Source organism: Corythoichthys intestinalis, chromosome 14 (assembly GCF_030265065.1).
Source record: "Corythoichthys intestinalis isolate RoL2023-P3 chromosome 14, ASM3026506v1, whole genome shotgun sequence".
Classification (NCBI taxonomy): domain Eukaryota; kingdom Metazoa; phylum Chordata; class Actinopteri; order Syngnathiformes; family Syngnathidae; genus Corythoichthys; species Corythoichthys intestinalis.
Window position 1 is genome coordinate 7,037,928 of NC_080408.1, and position 10,066 is coordinate 7,047,993.

The window sequence follows — 10,066 nt, forward strand, 5'->3', positions numbered from 1 at the left end:
TATTCGGCCCCCTTGCGTTAATACTTTGTAGCGCCACCTTTTGCTCCAATTACAGCTGCAAGTCGCTTGGGGTATGTTTCTATCAGTTTTGCACATCGAGAGACTGACATTCTTGCCCATTCTTCCTCGCTAAACAGCTCGAGCTCAGTGAGGTTGGATGGAGAGTGTTTGTGAACAGCAGTCTTCAGCTCTTTCCACAGATTCTCGATTGGATTCAGGTCTGGACTTTGACTTGGCCATTCTAACACCTGGATATGTTTATTTTTGAACCATTCCATTGTAGATTTGGCTTTATGTTTTGGATCATTGTCCTGTTGGAAGATAAATCTCCGTCCCAGTCTCAGGACTTGTGCAGATACCAACAGGTTTTCTTCCAGAATGTTCCTGTATTTGGCTGCATCCATCTTCCCGTCAATTTTAACCATCTTCCCTGTCCCTGCTGAAGAAAAGCAGGCCCAAACCATGATGCTGCCACCACCATGTTTGACAGTGGGGAGGGTGTGTTCAGGGTGATGAGCTGTGTTGCTTTTACGCCAAACATATCGTTTTGCATTGTGGCCAAAAAGTTCCATTTTGGTTTCATCTGACCAGAGCACCTTCTTCCACATGTTTGGTGTGTCTCCCAGGTGGCTTGTGGCAAACTTTAAACGAGACTTTTTATGGATATCTTTGAGAAATGGCTTTCTTCTTGCCACTCTTCCATAAAGGCCAGATTTGTGCAGTGTACGACTGATTGTTGTCCTATGGACAGACTCTCCCACCTCAGCTGTAGATCTCTGCAGTTCATCCAGAGTGATCATGGGCCTCTTGGCTGCATCTCTGATCAGTTTTCTCCTTGTTTGAGAAGAAAGTTTGGAAGGACGGCCAGGTCTTGGTAGATTTGCAGTGGTCTGATGCTCCTTCCATTTCAATATGATGGCTTGCACAGTGCTCCTTGAGATGTTAAAAGCTTCTGAAAACTTTTTGTATCCAAATCCAGCTTTAAACTTCTCCACAACAGTATCTCGGACCTGCCTGGTGTGTTCCTTGGTTTTCATAATGCTCTCTGCGCTTTAAACCGAACCCTGAGACTATCACAGAGCAGGTGCATTTAGACGGAGACCTGATTACACACATGTGGATTCTATTTATCATCATCGGTCATTTAGGACAACATTGGATCACTCAGAGATCCTCACTGAACTTCTGGAGTGAGTTTGCTGCACTGAAAGTAAAGGGGCCGAATAATATTGCACGCCCCACTTTTCAGTTTTTTATTTGTTAAAAAAGTTTAAATTATCCAATAAATGTTGTTCCACTTCACGATTGTGTCCCACTTGTTGTTGATTCTTGACAAAAAAATTAAATTTCATATCTTTATGTTTGAAGCCTGAAATGTGGCGAAAGGTTGCAAGATTCAAGGGGGCCGAATACTTTTGCAAGGCACTGTATATGTTCCAACACTGTCGTTACTGTCTTTTCACATCTAGTTCTACAATATGTGATATCTACCATAGCCATGTGTTGCCATATGTTTGTAGCAACTAGCAACCGGTCGCTGTTTGTAGCGGCTGTCGGCCACAGCCAGGTATGATTGTTTTTTTTGTTTTTGTTTTTTTATCTAGCGGCATGAGTTGAACAAGGTATTTACTCTCGGTCAGTTCCTCATTGCGTCCCGAAGACCGCGGCGTCCCAAAGACCGCGCTGACTGTGTTTTATTTCGGCTTTACCTGGTATAATTCAATAATAGGAATTTGGATGTTTATGAATCGTTCTCGAATCTTCCACGGCCAAATCGCGAATAATCTATGAACCGGAAATTTCGCTCGCCTCTAGTGGCTAGTACTAGGGGTGCAACGGTTCAGTTAGCCCACGGTTCGGTTTGAACCTCGATTTTGGGATCACGTTTCGGTTTTGGTTTGCTTTTTGCATTTTTTTTTTTTTTTTTAAACTGCCTTTATTTTGCTTTTAAGAAAATGAAATAAACACTTGAAATGTAAAAATGTTCGACTGTTAAAATGTCTCTTAGCTCTTTGGCTAGTTTAGTGACTGACTACTGAAATACACACACAGTAGTAAAAAAGTTACTTGTCAAAGTAACTGGTGTTACCTTTCATGTTTTTTTTTTTGTTTTTTTTTTTCATTTCAAAACACAACATAGTAACCTTTAATATGTTTGGAGGTCATTTAATGTTCTGAATCAACCATTAAAGTTGATAAAATTGCTCCCGTTTTTGCATTAGTTCCCTTCTGTCTACTTTTGACATGTGAACGTTTTCAAACTTTCATCATTTAAAGATAGACTCAAGTCAAGATTTTGCGGATTTAGGAGTACTTTAGATAAAAGTTGCTTAGGTTCGCTCGTAAGGTTTACTACAACAGAGCCTTTCTGAGAAGTTTCCTGCTCTAAAATGGCGGCTGTTTACTAACGCTACCGAGTGTCATTTCGCATGTAGTTCTATATGAATGGATATCTAGGCATAGATTGTATGATGTCAGCTACAGTCAGGAAATATTGGAGCCACCTAGCCTAGCATCGCATTTGCTACAGCGTCACAACAAACACTCTTCCCTCTCCGTGCCTCTAACTTTTCTCGCGTCATTCAACCAACGTATTAACGAACGGAGGGGGAAAAAAACGTAATGCACGGAAAACGTACAGAATTTGAATGTAACGTACGGCGTACACATTTAAAAATCAGTGCTCACTTGTACAAATTACGCCGAGACCGTACAACTTGACAGGTATGAATTATAGTGGACCGTCACAGTTAGGTAGTAGCACGGTGTAGCACGGGACGTCCAACTATCAGTGGTCACGGCGAAACTGTGCTTTAGCAAAGTCATCTTCGAGGGCTTTGCGTGCCTTTTCATAAATGTCGGGGAATACGTTGTTGGCGAAATATATCCGTGAGGGTGCAATTTAGAGCGGAAACGAGTACTCGAGCAACTCGAGTAACTCGAGTTTAAAAACTGATCCGAGTAATTTTATTCACCTCGAGTAATCGTTTATTTTGACAGCTCTAAGCATCACGTTTTGCTAGGACTACTTTTAATGCGGGACAGCGCGCTGTCACGTGCGGAGAGGAAGAGGAAGAAAAAAAATAAAAACTTACCGCAGCCGACAGCCGCCACAAACGACGCCGACGTTGCTAAATACTAGCCCGCACAATGCTACATTGGTAACAGGCAGCGTCTGGTGCGTCTCATAGAGATCACATGTATGTTGAACTAGATGCCAAATGACAGACTCGGCCGCGTCTGGGCAGCGTTTGTAAACAGCCGCCATCTTAAAGCAGTACAGCGCTAAGCGCTAATAAAGAGCGCTAAGCGCTAATAAATAAGATTAACGTTACTGTCGCTACTAGCTCACGGAACGTTAGCCCTGCGGAGGGCTAGGTTTCAATTAATTAAGACCACTGTCGATGCGTGGCTAACGTGTCTTACATACAGGCTTTAACATAACATAGCATTGTGGAGTGATGAGGGTGTAAAATAAAAACTCAACAATGCTAACTATCAATTTTAGCTCAGTAGTCATTGCTGGATAAAACACCAAGTAGCACTGGTCCCTAATGTGCTCCAATACAGCCTGTATCATTCATTTATTTTGAACACAGCAAAAACTCAAAATCCTATCAGGACTTACAGTTTAGACTAACTTAAAACTTAACTAGAACTTAAAAATGGCTTGACACAAAGAGAAATTCAATTGAAACACGTGGGGAAAAAATCCTAACTTTCAAGTGATGTGTGTTATCAAGCGTAATGGCATTTTTAGGTAAGATATATATATATATATATATATATATATATATATATATATATATATATATATATATATATATATATATATATATTAATAAGATCTAAAAGTTTTTTGAGTGAAAGCAGTGAATTAGTCTTTTTTTTTTAATTGAAGTTACATCTGAGATGCAATTGTTGGCTGTTTTCAACAATATACATCGAAAATAAAGACATTGATTGACTGAAAATGGTTCAAGATTACATGAAATGTCTTGTTTTCTCATGTATATGTATAATTGCTCTTCACCTAAAAATATATTTGTTTTATCCGATTACTCGATTAATCGATAGAATTTTCAGTCGATTACTCGATTACTAAAATATTCGATAGCTGCAGCCCTAGTGCAATGTAATGCGGGTCAAGCGTTGCAGAACCGTACAGGGCGAACCGTACGGTTCGGCTTTGAACTGCAAACCGTTGCACTCCTACTAGTAACGCGTTACATGTACTCCGTTACATTTACTTGAGTAGCTTTTTGAGGAAAATGTAGTTTTACTAAACCATACTTTTTTTACTTGAGTAGATTTGTGAAGAAAAAACACTACTGTCATTCCGCTACACGTCTCGTTACATTTTTCATCTTTATTCTACATATTAGTTTTTGTTTTTGCCATTGATGTCAAGAGTAGCTCTACCAATTTCACTAATGAGACGTCACAACAATAATCACATGACTCCAAAAACCAATCAGACGCAAGCTTGCCGTTCTATGATCACGCCAGCCTGTTTAATCACGTGGCTTCTTTAAAGAACCGTAAAAAGTGAAGTATTTGACATAGAGAGCTCCCCCTAACATGACTCTAAAGCGCAGATTTAAACCTCTCTCCCAGTTTTATTTGGTGCCGATTGACCACGGAAAACCAGCGATATGATCCTTTTAATTTCATAATCGTAACGATGAAGGAACTGTTTTCTCTACTAGAGTGCACTCAAGCTCTTTGGATGAATAATGCTTCATTTCTGTCATTTTTTTTTCTTGGCAAAATTTAAAAATGTTTTATTTTGTATTTCTTTGGCTTAATGTGGTCATTATGTAATGGATTACTGTACGGTATTATAACAACAGTTCATATAGATATCTTTGTGCTGAGAAAAAATACCATTGTTTTTGAAAATAATCAAACATTGTAAGCAATTACTCACAGTGTTACTCATGACTTGAGTAGTCTTTTAACCAAATACTTTTACTTGAACTTGAGTACAGTTTTTTTGAATGACTACTTTTGCTTGAGTTATAGTATTTTTAAGTGACACTAGTCTCATTGAGTCACATTTTTGGCTACTCTACCCACCTATACTGAGGAGCAGACTCTCATCTGACATGAATAAAGGACAGCTGCGCTCTGGTTTGGCTCACATAAGGCTATAAGTTGTTTCCGCTAATACAGTGGGGCAAATAAGTGTTTAGTCAACCGCTAATTGTGCAAGTTCTCCCACTTAAAAATATTAGAGAGGCCTGTAATTGTCAACATGGGTAAACCTCAACCATGAGAGACAGAATGTGGGGAAAAAAAACCAGAAAATCACATTGTTTGATTTTTAAATAATTTATTTGCAAATCATGGTGGAAAATAAGTATTTGGTCAATACCAAAAGTTCATCTCAATACTTTGTTATGTACCCTTTGTTGGCAATAACGGAGGCTAAACCTTTTATGTAACTCTTCACAAGCTTTTCACACACTGTTGCTGGTATTTTGGCCCATTCCTCCATGCATATCTCCTCTAGAGCAGTGATGTTTTGGGGCGGTCGTTGGGCAACACGGACTTTCAACTCCCTCCACAGATTTTCTATGGGGTTGAGACCTGGAGACTGGCTAGGCCACTCCAGGACCTTGAAATGCTTCTTACGAAGCCACTCCTTTGTTGCCCTGGCTGTGTGTTTGGGATCATTGTCATGCTGAAAGACCCAGCCACGTCTCATCTTCAATACCCTTGCTGATAGAAGTAGATTTTCACTCAAAATCTCTCGATACATGGCCCCATTCATTCTTTCCTTTCCACAGATCAGTCCTCCTGGTCCCTTTGCAGAAAAACTGCCCCAAAGCATGATGTTTCCACCCCCATGCTTCACAGTGGGTATGGTGTTCTTCGGATGCAATTCAGTATTCTTTCTCCTCCAAACACGAGAACCTGTGTTTCTACCAAAAAGTTCTATTTTGGTTTCATCTGACCATAACACATTCTCCCAGTCCTCTTCCTCTTCTCCCAATGCTCTCTAGCGAACCACAGACGGGCCTGGACGTGTACTTTCTTCAGCAGGGGGACACGTCTGGCAGTGCAGGATTTGAGTCCCTGGCGGCGCATTGTGTTACTGATAGTAGCCTTTATAACTGTGGTCCCAGCTCTCTGTAGGTCATTCACTAGGTCACCCCGTGTGGGTCTGGGATTTTTGCTCACCGTTTTTGTTATCATTTTGACGCCACGGGGTGAGGAGGGAGTTGAAAGTCTGTGTTGCCCAACGACAGCCCCAAAACATCACTGCTCTAGAGGAGATTTGCATGGAGGAATGGGCCAAAATACCAGCAACAGTGTGTGAAAAGCTTGTGAAGAGTTACAGAAAATGTTTGGCCTCCGTTATTGCCAACAAAGGGTGTACATGACAAAGTATTGAGATTAACTTTCAGTATAGTCCAAATACTTATTTTCCACCATGATTTGCAAATAAATTCTTTAAAAATCAAACAATGTGATTTTCTGGTTTTTTTTCCCCACATTCTGTCTCTCATGGTTGAGGTTTACCTATGTTGACAATTACAGGCCTCTTTAATATTTTCAATTGGGAGAACTTGCACAATTAGTGGTTGACTAAATACTTATTTGCCCCACTGTATATGTTTGTGTATGCACTCGTTATTAAGTTTATAGCTACAGTTTGTGCGTTACGTTACGTGTGAGCGATTTTCAATGAGAATTCAATGAGTAAATACGTTAGCATTCATAGCATTTAAGATAGCGGACTTTTGTTAGGCAAATTAGGCTAATCTACTAAATTTACATATTGATCAGACTAGCTGGACATTTGAACACCAATTGTTTTGTGTCAACCATTTTATTGTTAAAACGTGTGTCGTTTTGAACATAAGTTTACATATGTGTGTTACTGTTAAAGGTTTACAAATTGTCAAATGTGAGGGAGGTAAAAAGCACGATGCCTTGTTTGCTGACTGTAAAGCTGAACAACTTCACGTTTAATGAGGACAGAACACATCATATTAATAAAATGAAGTAAAAAAAAAGATACTGTGAGGTACGATCAGGTACTGTTTATGCGACTAAAAAAAAACGACCGGAGACAAAATGGCAGTTGACTCCGGCGTGTAAAGTCAAAATCACAAGTTGAGTACGTCGTCACCCGGGGTCTACCTGTATGGGGGGAAAAAAAAATCAATTGCATTTTATCAGAGATGGGTAGTAACCATAAGCGAAGTTTAAGGGTAAGCACCTTAGATGGTCAAAACTACCCAATGACCGAAGAGGTAAAATATGTAATTTTTTTCATACCTAAGATTTAAAAAGTGACAACAACTACTGAGGAAAAACCAAAGGATTGAAAATGTGGACCATGAAACGCCAGACAGCACCGCCAAAATTATGAGTAGAGTTTCAATTTGCCCCACTAAAGACTGTGTCTTGCCAATGTAGTTACCCCATCAAAAATGTTTTCCCCCGGAAACTGCTGGAGCGCACGCACACACACACACACACACACACATTAGTTTTGAGTTATGTCGACTCCAACAATTAATTGAAGCCAGAAAAGAACCACAGTTGTATATATTTTGGACATCGACGTTTATTAAACTAGAGAAACTCCATACAGGTCTTGAATTACAGTAAAAACAGTTATAGGTACGAGTAAAACAGTAAAAAATTGCCTTTTTTTTAACGTTCAGTACATATGTTACATTATACGTCAGAAAAAAAGGTGTTTTTTAATTAATTTTTTTATGGATGAGCCATGTTTTAAAACCTCGTAGATAACGACATCACCAAAACACAGAAATCAAGCAAATCAGTGCAGTGCAGTGGCGCCGCCCAGGGGGATACAATTTTTGACGGGGGTAACTACATTGGCACGACGCCGGCGGGCATACCATATTCAATGGATGACGATTTTGGCGAAAAGTATTGCCTAAGCAGCCTGATTTAGAATTCCTCTCAACAATAACGGGGAAACAAAACAAACGCTCATTTTCAATTTATCATAAATATTCTTGTAAGATCATTTTATTGCTGACACTGCGTTTCAGGGTCATCAACATCTTGTGCCCACCTTCCCCAAAAGTCAAACTCCGCCTATGGTAGTAACGCGTTATATTTACTCTGTTACACATACTCCAGCATTTTTTGAGAAAAATGTACTTTCAAGAATGCTTTTACTAAGCTATACTTCTTACTTGAGTGGATTTGTGAAGAACCACTACTCTTACTCCACTACTTTGGGATACGCTTGTCGTTACATTTTTCTTCTTTATTCTCCATATTAGATTTTATTTTCTATTTTGTTGCAAGCCATGCCAACAGTAGCTCTACCGGTTTCACCAATGAGAGGTCGCAACAATAATCACATGACTCCATTACATCAATCAGACTCAAGCTTGCGGTTCTATGATCACGCCGGCCTGTTCAATTATATGGCGTCTTTAAAGCACCGTAAAAATTGAAGTATTTGACATTGCGCACCGCCATCAACCTGACTCTAAAGCGTGTATTTTACTCTCTCCCAGTTTTTTTTTTAATTTGGCACCAGTTGTGTTGAGATATACGGCGCCCCCCGGGTGGCAGGGTAGAAAAAAAAATCATAGCTAATCTATTCCCACAGTTTAGTAATCTGTACCCACAGATTACTAATCTGTTCCCATAGACTACTAAACTGTACCCACAGATTAGTAAACTGTATCCACAGATTACTAATCTGTACCCACAGATTACTAAACTGTACCCACAGTTTAGCAATCTGTGGGTACATTTTAGTAATCTGTACCCACAGTTTACTAATCTGTAAACTAAACAGTACCCACAGTTTAGCAATCTGTGGGTACATTTTAGTAATCTGTACCCACAGTTTACTAAACTGTACCCACAGATTACTAAACTGTACCCACAGTTTAGTAATCTGTGGGTACATTTTAGTAATCTGTACCCACAGTTTACTAATCTGTAAACTAAACTGTACCCACAGTTTAGCAATCTGTGGGTACATTTTAGTCATCTGTACCCACAGTTTACTAATCTGTACCAACAGTTTACTAAACTGTACCCACAGTTCAGCAATGACCCAGAAACAGTAGTCACCAATGTTTGGCGGGGACTCCAAACGCCGATGGAGCGACCGAGCAAGCACCTGCATGTTTTGCCCTCTGCGAACAAAGGGGCTTTTAAAAGGTAACTATTGCACGTTTTCTTTGGTAGCCGTCTAAATTACAGATTACTAAACTGTGGGTACAGTTTAGTAAACCGTGGGTACAGATTAGTAACTGTACCCACAGATGACTAAACTGTGGGTACAGATTAGTAAACTGTGGGTACAGATTAGTAAACTGAACCCACAGATTACTAAACTGGGTACAGATTAGTAAACTGTACCCACAGATTAGTAAACTGTGAGTAACGATTAGCTATGATTTTTTTCTACCCTGGCACCCCGGGGGCTCCGTAGAGAGATGATCCTTTTAGTTTCATAATAGGAAAAATGTTTCCTCCACTAGAGGGCACTCATGCTCTTAGGATGGATAATGCTTCATTTCTGTAAATTATTTTCTATCGCCAGAATTCATTGTTTTTGTATTTCTTTGTTTTAATGTGATTATGTAATATGTTATAGGACATTATAGCGTTGCAACAATCAATTAACTTGAGTAATTTGATTAGGAAAATAAGCTTCGAATCAAATTTTGCTGCTTCGAGTATTCGTTTAATTACAGTGACATTGTAATGGTTTGTTTTGAAAGTGTTTGCGTTTAGTTTTATTGATTTGGGTAGATACACTGCCCTCTAGTGGCAACAGTGAATATGACATAACTCATTTAACATGGCTGACTCCAGCTGCTCACTGTTAAGACCAACATAAGGTAAGTTTTTGTTTGACCTAATGTTTTTATGCATTCCCAATTTAGTTTGCTGGTATATTTAGCCGTGTTTTGTGGGATTAAGTGTTTGAATGATTTGTTAACAGCATTGTTAAAAAAAAGTTTGTGTTTTATATAGGGCTGTCAAAATTAACGCGTTAATGGGCGTTAATTAATTTTTTAAATTAATCACGTTATTTATATTTGAC